This window comes from Moschus berezovskii, chromosome 2 (assembly GCF_049115385.1).
Source record: "Moschus berezovskii isolate FMDL1 chromosome 2, NW_MosBer_1.0, whole genome shotgun sequence".
Classification (NCBI taxonomy): Eukaryota; Metazoa; Chordata; class Mammalia; order Artiodactyla; family Moschidae; genus Moschus; species Moschus berezovskii.
In genome coordinates, this window is record NC_142461.1 from 123,936,713 (window position 1) to 123,963,469 (window position 26,757).

Consider the following 26,757-nt stretch of genomic DNA (forward strand, 5'->3'; position numbering starts at 1 on the left):
TTGATACATTTTGAGTAAATATTTGTATATAGTATGATGTTAGGGTCAGACTTCGTTTTTTGAAGGGATATATAGTTGTCCCAGCACCGTTTGTTGAAAAGACTATTTTTTCTCCATTAAATTATTTTGAAACACTTGCTGAAAATCAGTTGATCATGAATTTAGAGGCTTACTACTGGACTCTAAATTTTATTCCATTTATCCATAAGTCTTTATGCCAGTTTTAGTCCTTTATCCTTATGCCAGTTTTGATTACTTTAGTAGTACTTTGATTACATAGTTTTGATTACTTTAGCTTTGTAGTATGTTTTAAAATTGGGATGTATGCATCCTCCAATTTTGATCTTTTCCACAATTGTTTTACCTATTCTTGTCCCTTCAATTTTAGACCAGAGGGATTTTAGAATTAACTTGTCAATTTCTGCAAAAAACATAATTTGGCATTTTCATAAGGATTGCATTGTTATAGATTATTTTGGGGAGTATTGCCATCTTAACATTAGTGCCTTCTGATCCACGATAATAGAATATCTTTTCATTTATTTAAATCTTCTTTAATTTCCTTCAACAATGTTTTATAGTTTTCAGAGTATAATTTTCATTCCCTATGTTAAATTTATATTTAAATATTTTATTTTCTTTGATGTACATGTAAATGAAATTATTTTCTTAGCTTCATTTTCAGAATGTTCTTTGACAGCATATAGAAATGCAGTTGATTTCTTTATATAGGTCTTATATTCTGCAATTTTACTGAGCCTATTTAGTAGCTCTAATAGTTGTCTGGGTATGTATATATGTGTTGTGTTTGTGTTCATTAGAATTCTCTATCTAAAAGATAATATTATCTGTGAGAAGAGATAGTTTCACTTCTTTCTCCTAAATTTAGATGACTTTTATTTTTCTTTCTGGCATAGTTTCCCTGGCTAGCACCTCAAGCGTAATACCGAATAGAAGCTGTAACATCAGCCATCCATGTCTTGTTTCTGATTTTAGGGGTAAGAATTCACTCTTTCACTATTATGTATGATATTAACTGTAGGTTTTATTTGTTTTTTGTAGATGCTGTTTATGAGGTTGAGGTAATTTCCTTCTATACTTATGTATGTAGTGTTTTTATTATGGAAATGGTGTTGAATTTTATCAAGTGAAATTTTGCCTCTTTTGAGATAATCAAGTATGTTTTTTTACCTTTATTCTATTGATATACCATATTACATTAATTGATTTTTGAATATAGAAACAGCCTTGCATTCCCTAGATAGATTTCATTATATATCTATATATATCTATATATATATGCCAGTATTTTGTTGAGGGATTTTTTTGTCTATAATGATAAGAGATGAAGTGAAGTGAAAGTCACTCAGTCGTGTCTGACTCTTTGTGACCCCATGGACTATACAGTCCATGGAATTCTCTAGGCCAGAATACTGGAGTGGGTAGCCTTTCCCTTCTTCAGGGAATCTTCCCAACACAGGGATTGAACCCAGGTCTCCCGCATTGCAGGTGGATTCTTTGACATTGATCTTTAATTTTCATTCCTTATGATATCTGGTTTTGTTATCAAGATAATGCTGAACACATTAAATGAGTGGCAAAGTGTTCTCTCCTCTTTTATTTTTTGGGAGAGTTTGTGAAGAATTTGTTAAAATTTTTTAAATGTTTAATGGAATTCACTGATGAAGCCGTTTGGGTCTGGAGTTTTCATTGTATATAGTTTTAAAAGTCCTAATTACATTTCTTATTATGATTCTATTTAGATTCTATTTCTTCTTGAGTCAATTTTTGTAATGTTTATCCTTTAAATAATTTTCCCATTTCATCTAAATGGTTTAATTTATCATACAGTTGCCTTTAGTATTCCCTTTAAAACTTGATTTCTGTAAAATCATTAGTAATGTCCCTTCTTTCATTCTCAATTTTAATAATTTGAATTTTCTCTCTTTTTTCCCCTAATCAGTTGGGCTAGAGTTTTATCAATTTTATTGATCTTTTCAAAGAACTAAGTTTGGGTTTTTTTGAGTCTCTCCATTGTTTTTATATTTTCTACTTCATTAATTTCCACTCAGTTGTTATCATTTCCTTTCTTCCAATCTGGATTTAAATTCCTTCTATTTCCAGTATCTTAACATGGAATATTACATTCTTGACTTGAGATCTTTCTTCTTTTTTGATGTTTGTACTATAGATTTCCCTCTAAGCACCTTTTAAGTTAAACTTCATAAGTTTTTGTATGCTGTATGTTCATTTACATTCATCTCAAAGTATTTTCTAATTGTACTTATCATGTATTCTTTGACCTATTGGTTATTTTGTGCTGTTATTTAATTTACACCTGTTTGTGGATTTCTGTAGATGAGCTTTGCGAGAATTGATGCCTTAAATATTTCGAGCTTCACAATCCATTAAAATGGTAATTCTTTCAATTTATTTATGTCTCCTTTGATTTCTTCCATCAATGTTTTGTAGTTTTCTTTTTTTTTTAATTGGAGGCTAATTATTTTATAATATATTGGTTGGTTTTGCCATACATTGATGATGGATAGGTCTAATGTATATTTTGTAAGATTTGTGTAAAAGTATTTCATATTTTTGGAGCTATTGTGAGTTGTCTTGTTATTTAAATTTTTAATTATTCATTGCTAGTATAAAAACTTGTGATTTATTTTTGGGTGTTTAGCCTGTATCCTGCAACTTTGCTGAATCTGCACAGTCCTTGTAGTGGCTTTTTAATGGACGCTGCAGAATACTTTATGAAGACAGTTGTGTGATCTGAAAAGAGACGGTTTTATTTCTTCCTTTCAACTATGGGTAGCTTTTCTTACTTTTTATTGCACTAGCTAAGACTACCAGTACGGTCATTGTTCAGTCTCTCAGTCAGTCTGACTCTCTGTGACCCCGTGGACTGCAGCACACCAGGCTTCCCTGTCTGTCACCATCTCCCAAAGCTTACTCAAACTCATGTCCGTCAAGTCGCTGATTCCATCCAACTATCTCATCCTCTGTCATCCCTTTCTCCTCCTTCCTTTGGTCTTGCCCAGCATCAGGGACTTTTCTGATGAGTCAGCTCTTCGTATCAGTTGGCCAAAGTATCGGAGCTCCAGATTCAGCATCAGTCATTCCAATGAATATTCATGAATGATTTCCCTTAGGATTGACTGGTTTGATCTCCTTGAACTCTCAAGATTCTTCTCCAACACCACAGTGCAAAAGTGTCAATTCTTCATCATTCAGCCTTCTTTATGGTCCAACTATCACAACCATACATGACTACTAGAAAAATCATAGCTGTGATTATATGGACTTTTGTCGATAAAGAAATGTCACTGGTTTTTAATTGCTGTCTATGTCTGTCATAGTTTTCTTCTATGGAGCAAACGTCTTTTAATTTCGTGGCTGCAGTCACCATCTGCAGTGATTTTGGAGCTCAAGAAAATAAAGTCTGTCACTGTTTCCATTGTTTCCCCACCTATTTGCCATGAAGTGATAGGACCAGATGCCATGATCTTAGTTTCCTGAATGTTGAGCTTTAAGCCAGCTTTTTCACTCTTCTCTTTCACCTTCATCAAGAGGCTCTTTAGTTCCTCTTCACTTTCAGTCATAAGGGTGGTGTCATCTGCATATGTGAGGTTATTGGTATTTCTCCTGGAAACCTTGATTCTAGCTTGTGCTTCATCCAGCCTGACATTTTGCATGATGTACTCTGCATCGAAGTTAAATAAGCAGGGCAACAATATAAAGCCTTGATGTACTCCTTTTCCTATTTGGAACCAGTCTGTTGTTCCATGTCCAGTTCTAACTGTTGCTTCTTGACCTTCATACAGATTTCTCAGGAGGCAGGTAAGGTGGTCTGGTATTCCCACCTCTTTAAGAATTTTCCACAGTTTTTTTGTAATGCACACAGTCAAAGATTTTAGTGTAGTCAATGAAGCAGAAGTAGATGTTCTGGAATTCTCTTGTTTTTTCTATGATCCAACAGATGTTGGCAATTTGATCTCTGATTCCTCTGTCTTTTCTAAAACCAGTTTGAACATCTGGAAGTTCTCAGTTCATTAACTGTTGAAACCTAGCTTGGAGAATTTTGAGCATTACTTAGCTAGCATGTGAGATGAATGCAGTTGTGCAGTAGTTTGAACATTCTTTTGTCTTTGCCTTTCTTTAGGATTGGAATGAAAACTGACCTTTTCCAGTTCTGTGGCCACTGCTGAGTTCTCCAAATTTGCTGGCATATTGAGTGCAGCACTTTGACAGCATCATCTTTTAGGATTTGAAATAGCTCACCTGGAATTCCATCACCTCCACTAGCTTTCTTGCAGTGATGCTTCCTAAGGCCCACTTGACTGGGCATTTCAGGATGTCTGACTCTAGGTGAGTGATCACACCATCATGGTTATCTGGGACATTAAAATATTTTTTGTATAGTTCTCTGTATATTCTTTCCACCTCTTCTTAACATCTTCTGCTTCTGTTGGGTCTATACTGTTTCTGTCCTTTATTGTGACCATTTTTGCATGAAATGTTCCCTTGGTATCTCTAATTTTCTTGAAGAGATCTCTAGTTTTTCCCATTCTGTTATTTTCCTCTGTTTCTTTGCATTGATCACTTAGGAAGGCTTTCTTTTCTCTCCTCGCTGTTCTTTGGAACTCTGCATTTAGACGGTATATCTTTCCTTTTCTTTTTGACCTTTCTCTTCTCTTCTTTTCTCAACTATTTGTAAGGCCGCCTCAGACAACCATTTTGCCCTTTTGCATTTCTTTTTCTTGGGGATGGTTTTGATCACTTCCTCCTATAAAAGGTTATGAACCTCCATGCATAGTTCTTCAGGCACTCTATCAGCTCTAATCCTTTGAATCTATTTGTTCTGTATCTTAGGGGGAAACTCTTTTTCTCTCACTAGGCATAATGTTGATTATACTTTTTTTTTCTAGATATTCTTTATCATGTTATGATGCTGTCTTTCATTCGTGTTTTGTGAAGTGTTTATATCATGAACAGATTTTGAATTTTGTGACTGACTTTTTCTATGTCTCTTGAGATGATTATATGATTTTCATTTTTAGTCTGTAGATATAGTGTATTTTGTTAATTGACTTTTGAGCCAATCTTGCATTTTTTGATAATGCTTCACTTGGTCAAGCTATATTCTCTCTTTTACATATTGTTGCATTAGATTTAGTATTATTTTTAAAGTTTTTGTGTCTATATTTACAAAATATCTGTACTTTTCTTGTAGTGTCTTTTTCAGTTTGAATGTCATGAGGATTTTAACCTCATAGAATAAGTTTAAATTTTCCAAAAGAATTTGCTTAGAATTGGTATAGTCTCTTTTTAAACTTTTGTTGGCATTCATCAGTGGACTCATCTAACCCTAAAGTTTTCTTTGTGGTGAGATTTTTTAAAGTATAAGTTAATTTCATTTAAAAAAATGTGTATATATAGCTATTCAGGTTAGCATTTCTTCAGTGATTTTTAATTGTGTCTATAAAGGGATTTATCCAGTTCATTTAGATTCTCAATTTTATTGAGTTAAAATTTTCATTATCTACATAATCCTTTTAATAACCTAGAATCTGTAGAGATGCTCCTTTGCTTAGTCCTATTATTGGTAATGTACATCTTCTCTATTTTTTTTTTTCCATGACAGTCTAGCTAGAGGTTAATCATTTTGACAGATCTTGCGGAAGAATTTTCTTTGGGGGTCATGGAAAAGCATGCTTTAGGTATTGGAGAGAAAAGAGAATGGCCTTGCTGCAAATTTGCATGCTTTCACACTTAGGATATTAATGATATATGAGGGGAATGCCCTGAAAGAAAAGCTTCTGCTTGCATTACATATATCTGGAGTCAATTATTTTTGCTTTTTAATATGGAGGAAAAATACATCACTGTATAATCAAAAGGCAAAGAGGATTCTATCTTCTTTTAAAAACAATAGCAATGTCACCATAATATAATCTCCTTGAGAAGGTGATTTGCTGTAAACAGCAAGTAAACACAAACTACCTGTGGTCTTCTGTAAATCTAATTGCTAATAATAACTCCAAGGGGGAAACATTGATTGTGTTATTTCAGAACTCCTCAGATTCAAATGTGTTCCTTTTATTCAGGGAACCATGGTGTCTTGATATCTGTCAGTTCTCTAAAAATATTATCATACAAAGTACTTAGCATACTGGAGATTAGGAAACATAACCATAATTTAATATAGGAAAATTTACAATTAAAGTATAACAACAGAAATATTAGAATCATATTTGTTAAACACATGCAAATTATTTTAAAATGAGGATGAATAGAGTCCCTTTTCTCTAGGTATGGAATCTGTGGCTTCTTCTTTGCTCAGTCCCTCATTAAAGGAGTTACATTTTCTGGCTTGTCTAGAAAGCTGATTGTTTGACCTGATGAGCAAGCAGGCATAGAACCAGCTTCTCTAGAGCAGTCCTGGGGACAGAGAGTTTATATAGAAGCTGAGAATCACAAAAGTGAGCATTTCTAAGCATCTGAGTGCTTCTCAGCCCAGTCAGGTGGTATTGTGCATCCTCTGGGGCTCTGAAGCTTGTTATTGCACTAGAATCGCCTACTCTGTCCCCAGCTCTGAGGAGTTGCTTGTTCAGAGATGAATTCTTATGTTCTTAGACAGAAGCTTTTGCTCTTGGCGTCCTTTCATCAGTCACTACCCACCTTGTGACAGATAGATATTGACACAGAAAACATACTCATATTTGTGAACTGACCAGCGGTGAAGGTTTCTTAAAAATGGAATCACAGAGTACTGTAGAGATTGCAGCTGAGGTTGGATAGACCCGTCTTTCCTTTCCTTTTTTCTTTGTCCATTTTCATATGGTTGCAAAAATTCCTCCTAAAGGAAAAAGCCGCCTCTTATTTCCCCTAGTGATCTGCTTTCTCTGGGAGAGCAATACCTCATGTACCTGTTAAATAAAACCACTTTGTTTTTGTTGTTTAGTTGCTAAGTCATGTCCAGCTCTTTGCAACCCTGTGGACTGTATCCTGCCAGACTCTTCTGTCCATGGATTCTCCAGGCAAGAATACTGGAGTGGATTGCCATTTCCCCCACCAGGGTATTTTCCCAGCCCAGGGATTGAACCCAAGACTCTAGCATTGCAGGCAGAGTCTTTACCACTGAACCACCTGGGAAGCTCCAGTGAAAACCTCACAAAGTATATACCAGAATTAGCATGAAACCAAGAAATCCCCTCTAGGATATAAGCTGAGCAGATTGAGGAAAGTGCTCTGCATCAACTCCCTGGCTTGTCAGTGGGCAGCAGTAATGGCCCGGAGAAGGCAATGGCAAGCCACTCCAGTACTCTTGCCTAGAAAATCCCATGGATGGAGGAGCCTGGTAGGCTGCAGTCCGTGGGGTCGCTAAGGGTCGGACTCGACTGAGCGACTTCACTTTCACTCTTCACACATTGGAGAAGGAAATGGCAACCCACTCCAGTATTCTTGCCTGGAGAATCCCAGGGACGGGGGAGCCTGGTGGGCTTCCGTCTATGGGGTCACACAGAGTCGGACACGACTGAAGTGACTTAGCAGCAGCAGCAGCAGCAGTAATGGCCTGGCCACCTCTACGGACTAGGCCTTACTCACAATGGGCAGTGGGAACGTGATGCTGTAGCATTGTGTTATCACAGTCCCTGTGCATTTCTGTTGTGTTGAAAGGTGGTATTGCAGAATGAGAAGTCAAATGCAAAGCTGACCTTTACCATAGGAAAATCTCCTAAGTGAGAGTCCTGACTCCTCTCATCAGGAGAAGCAGTTGCAGAGAATGAGGAACAGCTTGTGTTGTGACTTTGGGAAAGTCCTTTGCCTGTTCAAATCTTAACAATGGTCGAATCCAGGCAATGGGTACATGGATGATTATTGAACTCTTACTGGGCCTCAGTTTTCTCTTCTGCTGAGTAAGTGAGTTTCACAAGGCTCCTTATTTTTAGACTTTCATCATGAACAAATTGAAACACAAAGCTGGAAACATTGGTGCAGCAGACATCCATATACACACTGCCTGGGTTCATTAGCTGCTAACCTTTGGCCACATGTGTTAGTCACGCAGTCATGTCTGACTCTGAGACTCTGTGGGCCATAGCCCGCCAGGCTCCTCTATCCTTAGAATTCTCCAGGCAAGAATACTCGAGTGGGTTGCCGTTTCCTTCTCCAGGGGATCTTCCTGACCCAGGTTCAAACCTGTGTCTCTTATGTCTCCTGCATTTGCAGGCATGTTCTTTACTGTCTGAGTCATCAGGGAAGCCCATTGTATGTGTATCTCTCTATACTTTTGCTAAGTCATTTAAAGGTGAATTATAGATGTAAGGATATTTCATGCTTAAATACTTGTTTGTATATTCAGGAGTTAACAACATATTCCTCCATCATCATAAACCAAGTCATAGAATGATTCTGTGAGTCCCAGCGTTCCAAGTTCTGGGAGCCTTGGACTTGGTTTTCATCAGAAGTATATGAGAGAACAAATGGGAACAGAGACAGATATACCGTGAAGTACACGCAACTCCAACTTTGGATTTTCTCATTTATACAGGCTCCTTTTAATACCAATTATATTAAATTTGCCAAAGAAAATTAGCCCAAAAAAATAAAGTCTGACACTGTTTCCCCATCTATTTCCCATGAAGTGATGGGACCAGATGTCATGATCTTTGTTTTCTGAATGTTGAGCTTCAAGCCAACTTTTTCACTCTCCTCTTTCACTTTCATCAAGGGGCTTTTTAGTTCCTCTTCATTTTCTGCCATAAGGGTGGTGTCATCTGCATATCTGAGGTTATTAATATTTCTCCCGGCAATCTTGATTCCAGCTTGTGCTTCTTCCAGCCCAGCCTTCCTCATGATGTGCTCTGCATATAAGTTAAATAAACAGGGTGACAATATACAACCTTGATATACTTTCTGCTGCTGCTGCTGCTAAGTCGCTTCAGTCGTGTCCGACTCTGTGCGACCCCGTAGACGGCAGCCCACCAGGCTCCCCCGTGCCTGGGATTCTCCAGGCAAGAACACTGGAGTGGGTTGCCATTTCCTTCTCCAATGCATGAAAGTGAAAAGTGAAAGTGAAGTCGCTCAGTCATGTCCGACTCTTAGCGATCCCATGGACTGCATCCTACCAGGCTCCTCTGTCTACAGGATTTTCCAGGCAAGAGTACTGGAGTGGGGTGCCATTGCCTTTTCCTTGACATACTTTCTAGTCCCTTACAAATCTCTTCTTCTTCCTCCAAACAGAAATGCATGGGCACGCGCGCGCATGCACACACACACACACACACACACACATTCTCTCTCTCTCTCTCATATCAAGTAAGATTGGAATGGCTTTAAACATTTTAGAGATTCCATTTTAAAAATTGGATAATTAATCTTGCTTGCAGTCACTGCTGTGCAAAGTGAAGCTTTTGCCAGCTCTCCAGAGGTACAAATGACTTCTAGGAATACTGTTACTGTTCTTAGGTAGAAATCTTAAAGTAGTATGAACTACAGTAAGTATAGGAGGAAAGGAGGGGAAATTTGGGACAAAATGACTGCAGTCACAGATTCCCAGATTTCCAAGATTTCCTTTAATCTGGGAAAAGGCATCCAATCAGAGTATGTGTAAGTTAGGAAGTTGAGAATTTGAATCTCATGCCCAACTCATCAAAACACAAATCATCTCTTGCCAAGAATTGCAGTTAAATACACAGTATATGCACCATATATGGAAATTATACAAAGTAGAATTTATCAGAAATCCTGTTGCTGTGTTACACCATGAATACTTTGGGTGAGAAATTGCATGTTTTATGCTTCTAACCATGTCATCTCACATCTTAGAGAATCTCATTCGTCTTTACCTAAGGAAATCTGGCAGGGTCAGATTTAGAATGGGGCAAAATTGTGACCAATACTATGAAATGACATACTACACAAATGGAGTACATTTGGCAAAATGTTAATAGTTGTTGAATACAGGTAATGGGAACATGGATGATTATTGTACTGTTATTGCGTATTTGAAAGTTTTCATAATGAAAAGAAAAAGCACCCTATAAAATCTGCTTAGCTTATAAGAGAAGAAATTGACATGAACCTATGAGGAAATGGATGTATATGATAGAGGAGGAATTTGATTATACTGCTCAGTATGGTGCACCATTAATTTAAAAATGCATTTTTGCTTAACTTATCATGTATGATATAATTTCTGCATACTTTTGTATATTTTTCATAATTGTTAATCAGATCAAGGTTCAAATATAACCAGAACGAAGTATGTTGGTAGAAGCCAATAAAGGTAAAAGACAGGAGAGTAGCAGAAGCTTCAAAATGTCAAAACCCTCCTTAGCATGTCATAATGAAATTTTAAAACGTTGATGTCAAAAATCAATGAACATTTTTCTAGAATATCAATAAAAATGATTTTTCCATCATGCAAAAGCAAGACTAAATTATCTTTTATTCTCTCTAGATGTTGCAAAATTATTATCCTATGGAGGAAAGTGCATACAGCCAGAAACTTCAGGAATATAGAGTTGTGTCAGGTGGTTAATAGAAATATATTCTTTTCAGATTTTTGATATGGGTACTATTTGTTAACTTTGTAATTTGTTGTGACTTTTTTCTCATTTAAAATAATATAGTACCTAGTATTTGCACCTAGCTTTGAATTTATAATTTTGTAATCTTAAAGAGGACTTTAAAATGTGCATGCCTCAGGTCTCTGGGTTGGTCACTAGCATCACTCTGAAGTTTATAGTGTTCAGACAGAAAATTTGTTTTCTATTCTTCTCAACCTGATTATTTTCTAGTAGCAAACTGCAAAGTTAAAACTAATATTATGTTAGAAACTCAGACATTTTAATACATTGGTAAAGATATTGAAGCTCAGAAAGAAAGATGGCAACTCGTCCAAACTCAAATATATATATTAATATGTAGTGACAACACAATGGTTAAGATTCAGGACTCCTGATTCCCACCCTCTGTTCTTCTCCTCATGCTGTACAGTTAGAGAAACGTGTATGTTAAATATCATGCTCAAAATATGACATTGGTGAGATGATCCTGAAGTTCATTCTGTTGATTTACTCAGCCACTAATTTATGCATTACATATTCAGTAAGCACTAGATATTCACAGGTGGTCCCTGACCACATGGACCTTGACTTTAAATAGCTCACAAGAGCAGGATTCTAGACTAGTACAAAGAAATGTTGCAAAATAGTAATTATACACGCTGGCATTCAAGTGGGGAAATAATGTATCTTCTATTCCATATTTTTTGTGCCCGCCCCCCACATATTCCTCTGGAAAAGAGAAAGGAGGGTTGGTTCTGGCTTCATCAACTACCACAGAAATACTCTCTCTACTCAATCTTGTTGCCTCCTGTTCCTCATTCTTACTCTTTTTAAAATGTCTTTTAACTTTTTATCTTATATTGGAGTACAGTTGATTAACAATGCTTTATTATTAATGTACAGGTTTACAACAAATTGATTTAGTTATGCACCTATTCTTTTTCAAATTATTTTCCCAATTAGGTTGTTATGGAATATTGAGCTAAGTTCCCTATGCTATACAGTAGGGAAGTAAACAATGTTCAGTTCAGTTCAGTTCAGTCCCTCAGTCGTGTCCGACTTTCTGCAACCCCATGAATCACAGCACGCCAGGCCTCCCTGTCCATCACCAACTCCCAGAGTTCACTCAAACTCATGTCCACAGAGTTGGTGATGCCATCCAACCATATGATTCTCTGTCGTCCCCTTCTCCTCCCGCCCCCAACCTTTCCCAGCATCAGAGTCTTTTCCAGTGAGTCAACTCATCGCATGAGGTGGCCAAAGTATTGCAGCTTCAGCCTTAGCATCAGTCCTTCCAATGAACATCCAGGATTGATCTCCTTTAGAATGAACTGGTTGGATCTCCTTGCAGTCCAAGGGACTCTCAAGAGTCTTCTCCAGCACCACAGTTCAAAAGCATCAATTCTTCGGCGATCAGCTTTCTTCACAGTCCAACTCTCACATCCATACATGACCACGGGAAAAACCATAGCCTTGACTAGACGGACCTTGGTTGGCAAAGTAATGTCTCTGCTTTTTAATATACTATCTAGGTTGAAAATAACTTTCCTTCCAAGGAGTAAGTGCCTTTTGCTGCAATCAACATCCACAGTGATTTTGGAGCCCCCCAAAATAAAGTCTGACATTGTTTCCACTGTTTCCCCATCTATTTCCCATGAAGTGATGGGACCAGATGCCATGATCTTTGTTTTCTGAATGTTGAGCTTCAAGCCAACCTTTTCACTCTGCTCTTTCAGTTTCATCAAGAGGCTTTTGAGTTCCTCTTCACTTTCTGCCATAAGGGTGGTGTCATCTGATATCTGAGGTTATTGATAGTTCTCCTGGCAATCTTGATTCCAGCTTGTGCTTCATCCATCCCAGCATTCCTCATGATGTACTCTGCATATAAGTTAAATAAGCAGGGTGACAATATACAACCTTGAAGTACTCCTTTTCCTATTTGGAACCAGTCTGTTGTTCCATGTACAGTTCTAACTGTTACTTCCTGACCTGCATACAGGTTTCTCAAGAGGCAGGTCAGGTGGTCTTGGATTCCCATCTCTTTCAGAATGTTCCACAGTTTATTGTGATCCACACAGTCAAAGGCTTTGGCATAGTCAATGAAGAAGAAATAGATGTTTTTCTGGAACTCTCTTGCTTTCTCCATGATTCAGCGGATGTTGGCCATTTGATATCTGGTGCCTATTCATTTTCTAAAACCAGCTTGAACATCTGGAAGTTCACGGTTCACGTATTGCTGAAGCCTGGTTTGGAGAATTTTGAGCATGACTTTACTAGCGTGTGAGATGAGTGCAATTGTATGGTAGTTTGAGCATTCTTTGGCATTGCCTTTCTTTGGGATTGGAATGAAGACTGACCTTTTCCAGTCCTGTGGCCACTGCTGAGTTTTCCAAATTTGCTGGCATAGTGAGTGCAGCACTTTCACAACATCATCTTATAGGATTTGAAATAGCTCAACTGGAATTCCATCACCTCCACTAGCTTTGTTCGTAGTGATGCTTTCTAAGGCCCACTTGACTTCACATTCCAAGATATCTGGCTCTAGGTGAGTGATCACACTATCATGATTATCTGGGTCATGAAGATATTTTTTGTACAGTTCTTCTGTGTATTCTTGCCACCTCTTCTTAATATCTTCTCTTTCTGTTAGGTCCAATACCATTTCTGTCCTTTATCGAGCCCATCTTTGCATGAAATGTTCCCTTGGTATCTCTGATTTTCTTGAAGAGATCTCTTGTTTTTCCTATTCTGTTGTTTTCCTCTATTTCTTTGCATTGATCACTGAGGAAGGCTTTCTTATCTCTTCTTGCTATTCTTTGGAACTCTGCATTCAGATGCTTATATCTTTCCTTTTCTCCTTTGCTTTTCGCCTCTTTTCTTTTCACAGCTATTTGTAAGGCCTCCTCAGACAGCCATTTCACTCTTTTGCATTTCTTTTCCATGGGGATGGTCTTGGTCCCTGTCTCCTGTACAATGTCACGAACCTCCGTCCAGAGTTCATCAGGCACTCTATCAATCAGATCTAGTCCCTTAAATCTATTTCTCACTTCCACTGTATAATCATAAGGGATTTGATTGAGGTCATATCTGAATGGTCTAGTGGTTTTCCCTACTTTCTTCAATTTAAGTCTGAATTTGGCAATAAGGAGTTCATGATCTGAGCCACAGTCAGCTCATGGTCTTGTTTTTGATGACTGTATAGAGCTTCTCCATCTTTGGCTGCAAAGAATATAATCAATCTGATTTCGGTGTTGACCATCTGTTGATGTCCATGTGTAGAGTCTTCTCTTGTGTTGTTGGCAGAGGGTGTTTGCTATGACCAGTGCGTTCTCTTGGCAAAACTCTATTAGCCTTTGCCCTGCTTCATTTCGTGCTCCAAGGCCAAATTTGCCTGTTACTCCATGTGTTTCTTGACTTCCTACTTTTGCATTCCAGTTCCCTATAATGAAAAGGACATCTTTTTTGGGTGTTAGTTCTAAAAGGTCTTGGAGGTCTTCATAGAACCATTCAACTTCGGCTTCTTCAGCATTACTGGTTGGGACATAGATTTGGATTACTGTAATATTGAATGGTTTGCCTTGGAAATGAACAGAAATCATTCTGTCGTTTTTAAGATTGCATCCAAGTACTGCATTTTGGACTCTTTTGTTGACCATGATGGCTATTCCATTTCTTCTAAGGGATTCCTGCCCACAGTTCAGTTCAGTTCAGTTCAGTCGCTCAGTCGTGTCCGACTCTCCGCGACCCCATGAATCTCAGCACGCCAGGCCTCCCTGTCCATCACCAACTCCTGGAGTACACTGAAACTCATGTCCACAGAGTCGGTGATGCCATCCAGCCATCTCATTCTCCGTCGTCCCCTTCTCCTCCCGCCCCCAACCTTTCCCAGCATCAGAGTCTTTTCCAGTGAGTCAACTCGTCGCATGAGGTGGCCAAAGTATTGCAGTTTCAGCTTTAGCACCAGTCCCTCCAATGAACACCCAGGATTGATCTCCTTTAGAATGGACTGGTTGGATCTCCTTGCGGTACAAGGGACTCTCAAGAGTCTTCTCCAACACCACAGTTCAAAAGCATTGATTCTTCGGTGATCAGCTTTCTTCACAGTCCAACTCTCACATCCATACATGACCACAGGAAAAACCATTGCCTTGACTAGACGGACCTTGGTTGGCAAAGTAATGTCTCTGCTTTTTAATATACTATCAAGGTTGGTCATAACTTTCCTTCCAAGGAACAAGCGTCTTTTAATTTCATGGCTGCAATCAGCATCTGCAGTGATTTTGGAGCCCAAAAAAATAAAGTCTGACACTGTTTCCACTGTTTCCCCATCTATTTCCCATGAAGTGATGGGACCAGATGCCATGATCTTTGTTTTCTGAATGTTGAGCTTCAAGCCAACCTTTTCACTCTCCTCTTTCACTTTCATCAAGAGGCTTTTGAGTTCCTCTTCACTTTCTGCCATAAGGGTGGTGTCATCTGCATATCTGAGGTTATTGATATTTCTCCCAGCAATCTTGATTCCAGCTTGTGCTTCTTCCAGCCCAGCGTTCCTCATGATGTACTCTGCATATAAGTTAAATAAGCAAGGTGACAATATACAACCTTGACATACACCTTTTCCTACTTGGAACCAGTTTGTTGTTCTATGTCCAGTTCTAACTGTTGCTTCCTGACCTGCATACAGGTTTCTCAAGAGGCAGGTCAGGTGGTCAGCGATTCCCATCTCTTTCAGAATGTTCCACAGTTTATTGTGATCCACACAGTCAAAGGCTTTGGCATAGTCAATGAAGCAGAAATAGATGTTTTTCTGGAACTCTCTTGCTTTCTCCATGATCCAGCGGATGTTGGCAATTTGATCTCTGGTGCCTCTGCCTTTTCTAAAACCTGCTTGAACATCTGGGAGTTCACGGTTCTCATACTGCTGAAGCCTGGCTTGGAGAATTTTGAGCATGACTTTACTAGCGTGTGAGATGAGTGCAATTGTGCGGTAGTTTGAGCATTCTTTGGCATTGCCTTTCTTTGGGATTGGAATGAAGACTGACCTCTTCCAGTCCTGTGGCCACTGCTGAGTTTTCCAAATCTGCTGGCATATTGAGTGCAGCACTTTCACAGCATCATCTTTCAAGACTTGAAATAGCTCAACTGGAATTCCATCACCTCCACTAGCTTTGTTAGTAGTGATGCTTTCTAAGGCCCACTTGACTTCACATTCCAAGATGTCTGGCTCTAGGTCAGTGATCACGTTATCGTGACTATCTTGGTCGTGAAGATCTTTTTTGTACAGTTCTTCTGTGTATTCCTGCCACCTCTTCTTAATATCTTCTGCTTTTGTTAGGTCCATACCATTTCTGTCCTTTATTGAGCCCATCTTTGCATGAAATGTTCCCTTGGAATCTCTAATTTTCTTGAAGAGATCTCTTGTTTTTCCTATTCTGTTGTTTTCCTCTATTTCTTTGCATTGATCACTAAGGAAGACTTTCTTATCTCTCCCTGCTATTCTTTGGAACTCTACATTCAGATGCTTATATCTTTCCTTTTCTCCTTTGCTTTTCGCCTCTCTTCTTTTCACAGCTATTTGTAAGGCCTCCTCAGACAGCCATTTCGCTCTTTTGCATTTCTTTTCCATGGGGATGGTCTTGGTCCCTGTCTCCTGTACAATGTCACGAACCTCTGTCCAGAGTTCATCAGGCACTCTATCAATCAGATCTAGTCCCTTAAATCTATTTCTCACTTCCACTGTATAATCATAAGGGATTTGATTGAGGTCATATCTGAATGGTCTAGTGGTTTTCCCTACTTTCTTCAATTTAAGTCTGAATTTGGCAATAAGGAGTTCATGATCTGAGCCACAGTCAGCTCCTGGTCTTGTTTTTGCTAACTGTATACAGCTTCTCCATCTTTGGCTGCAAAGAATATAATCAATCTGATTTCGGTGTTGACCATCTGTTGATGTCCATGTGTAGAGTCTTCTCTTGTGTTGTTGGAAGAGGGTGTTTGCTATGACCAGTGCGTTCTCTTGACAAAACTCTATTAGCCTTTGCCCTGCTTCATTTCGTGCTCCAAGGCCAAATTTGCCAGTTACTCCAGGTGTTTCTTGACTTCCTACTTTTGCATTCCAGTCCCCTATAATGAAAAGGACATCTCTTTTGGGTGTTAGTTCTAAAAGGTCTTGTAGGTTTTCATAGAACCGATTAACTTCAGCTTCTTCAGCATTACTGGTTGGGGCATAGGCTTGGATTACTGTAGTATTGAATGGTTTGCCTTGGAAACGAACAGAAATCATTCTGTCATTTTTAAGATTGCATCCAAGTACTGCATTTCGGACTCTTTTGTTGACCATGATGGCTACTCCATTTCTTCTAAGGGTTTCCTGCCCACAGTAGTAGATATAATGGTCATCCAAGTTAAATTCACCCATTCCAGTCCATTTTAATTCACTGATTCCTAAAATGTCTATGTTTACTCTTGCCATCTCCCGTTTGACCACTTCCAATTTGCCTTGATTCATGGACCTAACATTCCAGGTTCCTATGCAATATTGCTCTTTACAGCACCGGACCTTGCTTCTATCACTGGTCACATCCACAGCTGGGTATTGGTTTTGCTTTTGCTCCTGCTCCATCCCTCTATTCCTTCTATAGTTATTTCTCCACTGATCTCCAGTAGCATACTGGGCACCTACCGACCTGGGGAATTCCTCATTCAGTATCCTATCATTTTACCTTTTGATACTGTTCATGTGTGTCTGTTGCTACTGCTGCTGCTAAGTCACTTCAGTCGTGTCCGACTCTGTGTGACCCCATAGACGGAAGCCCACCAGGCTCCACCATCCTTGGGATTCTCTTGCAAGAACACCGGAGTGGGCTGCCATTTCCTTCTCCAATGCATGAAAGTGAAAATGAAAGTGATGTCGCTCATGTGTGTATCAGTTCAGTTCAGTTCAGTTCAGTCGCTCAGTCGTTTCCGACTCTCCGCGACCCCATGAATCACAGCACGCCAGGCCTCCCTGTCCATCACCAACTCCCGGAGTTCACTCAAACTCATGTCCACAGAGTCGGTGATGCCATCCAGCCATCTCATTCTCTGTCGTCCCCTTCTCCTCCCGCCCCCAACCTTTCCCAGCATCAGAGTCTTTTCCAGTGAGTCAACTCGTCGCATGAGGTGGCCAAAGTATTGCAGTTTCAGCTTCAGCATCAGTCCTTCCAATGAACACACCCAGTGTATACATACATATAAATAGGATTTATTGTGAAGTATAGGCTAATACATTTATGGAGATTGGGACATTTATGCAGAGTCAGGATCTGTAGCCTAAAGGTCCAAGAGCTAGGCAGGACAGTGGTGTAAGTTCCAGTCCAAGGCTAAAGGCAGGAAGAGACCAATATCCTAGCTTGGAAACCGGCAGGTAGTGGGTGCATTCTCCCTTGCTCAGTATTCTATTCTGTTCAGACCTCAACAGATTGGAAGAGGCCCACCTACACAGGGGAGGGCAATCTGCTTTACTCAGTCTACTGATTCAAATGTTAACCTCATCCAGAAACACCTCAGCAATGCCCCCAAGAAAAAAACAGAAGAGGGACAGACAGAGGGCCTGGGATGGGGAGGAGGCCAAGTGATGGTTCAGTAATAAGCGAAATTCCAGGGAAGTTAACTTTGTCTTAGTCCTGTGGAAAAGCTCTGCAAACATGTGGGCTACACCTGAGATTGCCATGGCCTGGGTATTTGGAACTGGGGTATTTATACCAACACAAGGTTAGTCAGTGGCCATAGACTGTACCTGGAGGCCATAAATCGTCAGGTACTTCACACTCTCTGTCCAAGCAGGAAAAGTAGGCTCTAGCAACCCACGGGTAGCCCTCACTGAAGTGACACAGATGTGGCTTTTGGAAGTGTATTCAGGTAAAACAAAAGGGATCTGAAAGGGTTGGGCAGAACACAGACACATGCCCCAGTGGTTATCGGCCTCTTAGCAGTGATCACAATAATGTCAGTGTTATCAAGGACTTATGTGCGTGATACTGGACTCTGGCTTTCTAGGCGTAATAGTATTCAATCTTCATGTCAAATTTATGGTAATTAATATAATTATACTACTGAGGCTCAGAGTGAGTAAGCTGACTATGGGAACAGTAAGGGCTGCAAGTATACAATCCTCCTGTCCCCCAGATGCTGCTGTCCTTTGTTCTGTGTCCTTATGTACCACACCAAATTACCTGGTGGAAATATTATTATTAATTTTGATGCAAGTTATAGTGGGTAGAATGTCAACATTCCCATTTGTAGTAGAGGAAATCTGTTTCATTCTTTATAGACATACTCTCATGTCTCTTGATAACTTCCCAGGACATAATTCTCTATTAATTCAAAATAAAACCTTCTGATATTGATGAAAGAGTTGTAGGTATAAGCTGCAAAGAAAAATATCTGCCATTTCTCTGAAAGTTTGCTTTTTTGAAGTTCTCAAAAAGATACGATTCATGGAATTATTTTACAACCGTGTTTACACTCAGAATTTCAGAAATTTGCTGAATATGAAAGAAGTCTTTAGAAAGACAGAGCCTTTCCAAATTTAGCCTTTTGCTACTAAATGTAAAGAACAAGTGGTGAAGATAATTATGTGTGTAAGTCATAAAGGCTGGGAACTTCCTGCATTGGCGAGTCATATAAGTTCTCCTCCTGCAGGCTCTCAGAGGGACAGTTGTGTGTTTTATAAACAAAAATAAATTGGTTTATGAACACCACTGTTTCAGAGTTAGCCATTACTGAGTTCTTCATTAAAAGTGCATATAAGTGAAGATATAATTAGGCAGGTTTAGAAAGCTTTATGTTTCCTATAGTTACTTACTGTTTGCAAAAGGAGTATTATCTTAACAGCTTACCCCTCGTAAATGTTATATTTGAAAGTAGCTTAGCAAAGAATAGTTCAGCCAAATTACAGCATTGTTTTATAATGGATTTTGGGATGTTTTTTCTTTATGAGTAATTTCTCCACCCACCATATATATTAATGTATAGTTAATATTTTTAGTTACAGGAATTTCTCAAAGAATTGACAATTTAAAAATTATTTAAGGTGACATATGCTGAATTAGAGACACAGAGACCTCAAGAGTAATAATATTTTTCTTCATGAAGACCTCACAGTAAAAATAGGTGATTTTGGTCTAGCCACAGTGAAATCCGATGGAGTGGGTCCCATCAGTTTGAACAGTTGTCTGGATCCATTTTGTGGATGGCACCAGAAGTAATCAGAATGCAAGATAAAAACCCATATAGCTTTCAGTCAGATGTATATACATTTGGGATTGTTCTGTATGAATTGATGACCGGACAGTTATCTTATTCAAATATCAACAACAGGGACCAGATAATTTTTATGGTGGGACGAGGATATCTGTCTCCAGATCTCAGTAAGAAAAGAGATGAAAGAAAAGAAAAGAGATGAAAGACCACTCTTTCCCCAAATTCTCGCCTCAATTGAGCTGCTGGCCTGCTCATTGCCAAAAATTCACCGCAGTGCATCAGAACCCTCCTTGAATCGGGCTGGCTTCCAAACAGAGGATTTTAGTCTATATGCTTGTGCTTCTCCAAAAACACCCATTCAGGCGGGGGGATATGGTCCGTTTCCTGTTCACTGAAACAAACTAAGTGAGTGACAGTGTGTAGGAGGGTAGGGACAAAAGAAAGTGAACGTATGTTTGCTTATATATTTGTTAAAATGAATAGGGTTTTCTTTTTCTTTAAAGGTGAACAAAAGAACATGTATGTTTTTAAAGTCTGGATATAGTTTTCTTCCCAGTCTAAAATCCATAGGTAGCATTAGATTTTCAACATCGAATTTTTTTTTTTTTAATTCAAAGACATTGCTGAAAATTTACAGTACCTTTTCCAGAGGCTTTACTTCCCATTCCAAGTTTGGTTTGTTTACTTGGCTAGTCTAATCATTAAACTTCAATTACACTTTCCTCACCTACCTTTTGCTATTAGCTATCCCGCATCTATTAGGGGCTCCAAGAACAGCACTATCTGTGTGTGTGTGTTGGCAGGTGAGAAGCTGATGGTAAGTTAGGCTGTGTTAGTGAAGGTAAACTGACCAGGTCTAATTAGGAGTCACTAGAATTGAATAGAGAGAAGGCAATGGCAACCCACTCCAGGACTCTTGCCTGGAGAATCCCATGGACGGAGGAGCCTGGTGGGCTGCAGCCCATGGGGTCGCTAAGAGTCGGACACGACTGAGTGACTTCACTTTCACTTTTCACTTTCATGCATTGGAGAAGGCAATGGCAACCCACTCCAGTGTTCTTGCCTGGAGAATCCCAGGGACAGAGGAGCCTGGTCGGCTGCCGTCTTTGGGGTTGCACAGAGTCGGACACGACTGACACGACTTAGTAGCAGCATGCTGAATTAGAGCTTTCCAGTTATATATGTAGAGAGAAAGTAGAAGTTTGATAAATTTACACTATATTGAATATGTTAAAAAGATACTTTGAGAATTCTTTCTTATTAATTTTCACCTTGTATTTTAACACATGTTGGCATCTTGTATTGTGGCATCTAGCATTATTTTACATAGAAGATTGCACTTCAAGGAATGCTTTAGCATGTGTGGGTTTATTTAAAGTTACCATGTAATGGTGTTGAGATGAAATCTTGCAGTAATTAGAAGAAAGACAGCTTGAGGCATCTAAATTATGTGGCTCCAACTGGCCCTCTTCTAATCATCCTTGTTTTGAAAAACAGAACTAAAAGGGTTATCGCCTTTGTTTTGTTAACATGTGTTTTTTAAATTAAAAAACAAAAGTGATGCTTATAAAAATCTCAATAATACGAGCTAGTGGAAGAGCAGGCCCCCTCCCCCGACCCCCTTACTCCTGGGGCCCAGACACTTCTCTCCATCCAGGAGTCTCCCCTTCACGCTTCCGTTTGCTCAGAGCCAACCTCCTTCCTCCTCTCCCAGCCACTCGGCAGAATCTCTTCTGGGAGTGAAGGAAATGGCTTCATGACTCTTTGAGACAAAGAATTGTAAAAAGCTGTTTACCAGCTAGAAATCTGAGGGCAGAAGGGAGGGAAAAACAAAGATTTAGTAAATTATGTAGCCTGTACTATCCTCTGTCCCTACCGTAGCATCATATTCTGAGATCTTCACTTTCTGGTTGCAGCCTCTCAGTACCAATCCCTCAGCCCATTCTCCCTCTTTCTGCTCTTCTGGATGGACTTCAAGAAGACAGAGCTCTGGTTGACCCCTGAAACTGTGTCCATGTAGGAAGTCAGGGTGCCCGTATCACCTGATCTGTACAGATGCCACGTGGCAGGACCACAACTCTCAGGAGGGTATAGTAGTACTTTAGCAATAATTTATATCTTATCTCCCTAGCTTGCTAAAGAGAAGCAGTTTTAGACAAAGAGCCATATAAATTCTTCTTTCTAATCCATGAGTTTCCTCACCTTGATACTGTAACATTCTTATTGAGTCTTAAGCACAGTTAAGTGATTTTTAAAGATTCCTAATCTTGAAGAACATGGGATCAAATGGGGAGGGAGGAGGGAGGGGGGTTCAAGATGGGGAACACATATATACCTGGGGCGGATTCATGTCAAAGTATGGCAAAACCAATACATTATTGTAAAGTAATTAGCCTCCAGTTAAAAGTAAAAAAAAAAAACAAACTTCAAAACATTTGCAATTGGAAGCTTTGGGTAGAAAAACTGTGATAATGACCAAAAGGGGTAAAATGGTGAAGCATGTACAAAACAGATGTTGTACTCAATTTCATGCCAGAGTAAATTAAAAAATTAGAACCTTGCTTTGTGATTTAGATGGTTGGACAATCTCTACAGATGTGTGTAGGCTGAAAAAAATTCTTCACCTGAAAGTGGACATTTTAAAAATTGTGAGAACCTGCTTTCCAAAGGCAGCCAGGCTCAGTTATGAAAACAGAAATCTCTTCTTTGTTTGGCAAATGTCTGCAGTGTCCAAATATGGATATTAGATCAGCACGATATGGGAATGAAAACAATTTTGAGGCTTATGCATCAAATGGAAAATTATGATTAGAAAATTTGAGAACATTTTCATAAAGGAGAATAAAATATCCATGTACTATTTGGTAATTTAAAATGTATTATTATTAAAATGCATGAGTTGGGCATCTATTAAGTGCAAAGCACTTTGTTAGAACACCAGGTGGGTGGTCAAATGGTAATGAAAATATAAAAGACACAGTTCTGTTGGAGGTGGTCAGACTTTAAACTCCAAAACAAATTTCAGAATTATTATCGTTGCCTAGCATATGCTCATAGGTCTTTTAAAAATGTAATATAAGCATCCCCCTGAAAGGGTATTTCAATGTAATATGATTTTTTTGAATTAATATCCAAGAAATTTCAAGTATTCCTTTTCATAACTATCATCATTAAGTAAGAATAGAATTTCCTACTTTAGGATCTGTGAGTATTTCAGAGGATCTGTAGATGGGCTCCAGAGGGTCCTCTCCAGCTCTGCTAAAATTGTATACAGTGTATATTTATTTGTATTTTTATCAGGAGAGAGTGGATAGCTTTCATATGTTCTGCTGATGTCCATGGCTTCTCAAATATTAAGAAACTGTGTTTGACAAACAGAGCTCTACTAATAATAGGAGACAATTTGAGTTATCTTACATAAAAAACTTTGCAAATGGCCAAAGTGTAAAACAAAGTTAAGTGTTGTGTTTACACCTTCAAATACAACAACTCTGGTAACATAGTTTCCATTTAAATATGTATTTTAGAAGTAAGTCTAAGCTCTTTGTCATCAGACATCCTCTCTTCCCTCTCTTTACAGTATGAACAATTTGAAGAGTCATGAGAAGTACCCACAAGATTGCACTGTGTTGTGCATTGTTGGCAATTACTCAGGAAATGTCTGGGATGAAAAAGGAGATGAGAAATAAGTATGGATTCAACCTTATGATCAAGGGATACTGACATAGATAAACAGAAAAGTTTGGATCAAGTGCCAGGTCATGGATTACAGAGCACCTAATCAAATTAATGATTCAGCAATACTAATTATTGACATTAATTAATTATTAATATCAACATAGGTTAACATTCTTTGATAAAAAATTGGAAACCTGAAACTTGGTCATAATATTTCTTGTTTCAATGAAAGAATAACTTGTCAGATAAATGAAGCAGTTAAGATTTGAGCTTTGTTTGTTCCTCTTTAATGATAAGAAAATGTTAGTCAGTAATAAGAGTTGTGGTGGATTTGCATTATGTCAATTTAGTTAAGCTGGAAATGAATTTCCCAGAGTTCCATGCCTATCAACTGCCAGGTTAATATAGGATGCACAACACATTGTGTATGAGATCTGGTAGGTGGAAGTGAGATTAAAGGCATATTATTTTATGCTTGGAAGGTCAACTCAGAGTACCATGCTCTGCTGGCAGCCCTTGAATATTGCTGTTCCTTTGCTGGTGTGCCTTGTTGCCCTTGAACTGTGGTGGGCCTGCAGCTTCTTTAGCTATTGCCAGATCTTCAGCTGCTTTGGCTCCCTGGCCATGTGCATGTTGAGCTCTGTGATGAACAGGACTAGCTTCTTGTGCTGGCCACTCACATCATCAAACTTAGGGGCTCTGGGAGACTGACTTTGGTTTCACCTTGTCCTTTCTAAAGCAGGTCCATCTTTCCTTCCTTACTTTTTGTTCTGCCTACTTCAGGGTCAGCACTGGATGTAGAAGCAACAGTCTTGCAAGGATTGTTTAACTTACTTTCATAGCCGTGTAAAAGCAAACATCTATTGTAGTCCCTTTTCTGCATCATTCATATTGGTTCTGCTTTTCTGGTTGATGTCATATACCCATATGTCCCCATATAACTAAAGGGACAGGCACTGATAAAGGATTTAAATTAAGGAATTGATTGTTGAAGTCAGAAGTAATATCCTATACTTTTTCAAAACTGATGCAAGTTAAGCCATTATTTCTGCTAACTTGTTAATATTTATAAAGCAAAAAGCATTTTCAGAGTAGTTCTGTGCTCTCCTGGGCTTAGGAAATAAGTAGAAATAACAAAAACTCTTATGAATCAGTTCTAGTTTCCATCTCTTTTTCATGATTGACACTGTTAGGTAGTTAGAATAGGAAAAAGGAGTCCAGAATGGCGGTGGCTAAAAGAAAAGGAAGGGAAAAGCCTGCAAAAATAGATCAAAGGAAGGTCCGAGGACCTGAGTGAGGACCTCAGGTAGAACAAATAGCACTCCTGGCTAGCCCAGTTTACATAGAGCAGGCTCAGGGGACGGAGAGAAAACATAAAAAGAGGAGCCGAAGGGCCAGAGAGCTCTCTCTTCTCTTCCTGTCTTTTGGGTCGGCATGCCCTCATGCCTCAAAAATGTATTTTCCTTTATTTTCCAAAATAAAACTGAGCTGTAACACTGGTCCATCTGAGAGCAAACATCCATCATTTGGGACATTGGGTGGCACTTTGCCCTCAAGGTCAAGCGCCAAGCCTTCCCTCAGAATGGTTCAATAGGACTGAAGTGGCACACTCCAGCCAGCCTGCCTGTCACAGATAACCATCATGGTACTGGAGCCAAGGGTGGCAACTGGATGTGGCAGGTAGGTCTGAGAATTTCTTGGTTGACAAAGGGGTTACCTATTCTGTCCTGACCGCCTACTCCAGAGCCTTCTCCTCCCAAACCTGTACCATTTTGAGTGCTACAGGAAAAACAATTACGAAAGATTCACCCGAGCACTTCTTCGTTGCTGACAAATATTTTCCCACCAGTTTCTAGTGGTCTCTGAGTGTCCTACTCCCTTATTGGGAAGAGTTCTTTCCTGCCTTTGAAATCTTTCAGCTATTGCAGTCCTGATGGAATATGCTTTAAAACTCTTTCTTGGGGGCAAACTAATTTTTTTACCAGCCACCGAGTGAAACAACTCCTGAATGGGAGAGGCCATTTATGGATTCTGATCAAGGAATTCTCAAATATCAAGTAGTGCTGGTGGAAAATCCAGGCCTCACTATATCCCCTTGTGAGGCTCTTAACCCAGCCACCTTCCTACCTACCCCCAGGGGCTCTCTCCCCTTTAACTCTTGCCTAGAACCCTTGGACCACTGGACAAAACCCTGAGAGGGACTGTTGGAAGATCCTCTGGCCAATCCTGAGGAGATCTGGTACACTGATGAAAGCAGATTTGTCTTGTATGGAAAAAGAAGAGCTGGATATGCAGTAGTCTCCCATTTTGAGACCATAGAGGCTAAACCTTTGCCACCAGGTACTTCAGCCCAATTAGCTGAGCTCATAGCCCTGACACGAGCTTTAGAGCTGGGAAAAGGAAAAAGAGTAGCCGTTTACACTGACTCCAAGCATGCCTTTCTGGTGCTACATGCACATGCTGCTGTTTGCAAAGAAAGAGGCCACTTGACCACTGAGGGTCCCCAATCAAGTATGGTGATCAAATCCTCAGGATCTTGGAGACAGTCCATCTGCCCACTGAAGTTTCAGTTTCCCACTGTAAAGGACACCAAAAAGGGAGCACGGAAGTGGCACAAGGGAACCAAGCAGCTGATCAGGCAGCTAAGAGAGCAGCATGACAGAACAATGACATAACAGGGGTTGCCACCTTAGTTCCACAGACTAATTTGTTAGAAACTCCTTCATATACTGAAGGTGAGACTCTTAAAGCTAAGAGTGAGAGCTTTCAAGAAGATCATATAGGGTGGTTCCAAAAGGAGTGGAGCCAGAGCTTACTTTCTGGAGAGAAAATGGAGAAAGGAAACATCTAGGATCCACACAGAGTCACTCTCTGGACACTTTATTCCTCAAAGTGAACTATGAAAGACATTGATCTTTTTCAGAAAAAAATGACATCTTATTAAATGTAATTAGTCAAAGTTATATTTATGGGACTTGATGACTGTTTTATACCCTTATCTGCTTTTTCAAATGTTGATAGGTGTCACTAGATACCAGTGATAGAGAGTTTAAGGAAAGAATCATGGAATGAGTTGAGAGTCAGTAGGTCTTAGGGAAGGATTTGTTAGAAGTAATGATTAGCTCAAATTTGATTGAGTTAAAGAGAATTTATTGGTGATGGTAGTTTTATCTATTTATTTAAAACAACCTAAAGGGTAGAAATATAGCATTCCTTCCCTTCTTCATCTCTTGATACATTAGGGTGCACTGGTACTCAC

The 26,757-nt window shown here is 39.2% G+C and overlaps 1 long non-coding RNA gene across 2 annotated transcripts in view; it reads left to right on the forward strand.

Moving 5' to 3' along the window:
• The first annotated feature begins 966 nt into the window (after positions 1–966).
• LOC148778615 (uncharacterized) overlaps positions 967–26,757 on the forward strand; it is a 65,666-nt gene continuing 39,875 nt past the window's right edge. Inside the window, exons 1-2 of one of the 2 annotated variants that reach the window (XR_016035937.1) lie at positions 967–998; positions 4,166–4,371. This is a non-coding gene — a long non-coding RNA (uncharacterized LOC148778615). Of the gene's footprint in view, positions 999–2,363; positions 2,417–4,165; positions 4,372–26,757 lie in introns of those variants that run through there. The other variant, XR_016035936.1, reaches the window with a different exon arrangement.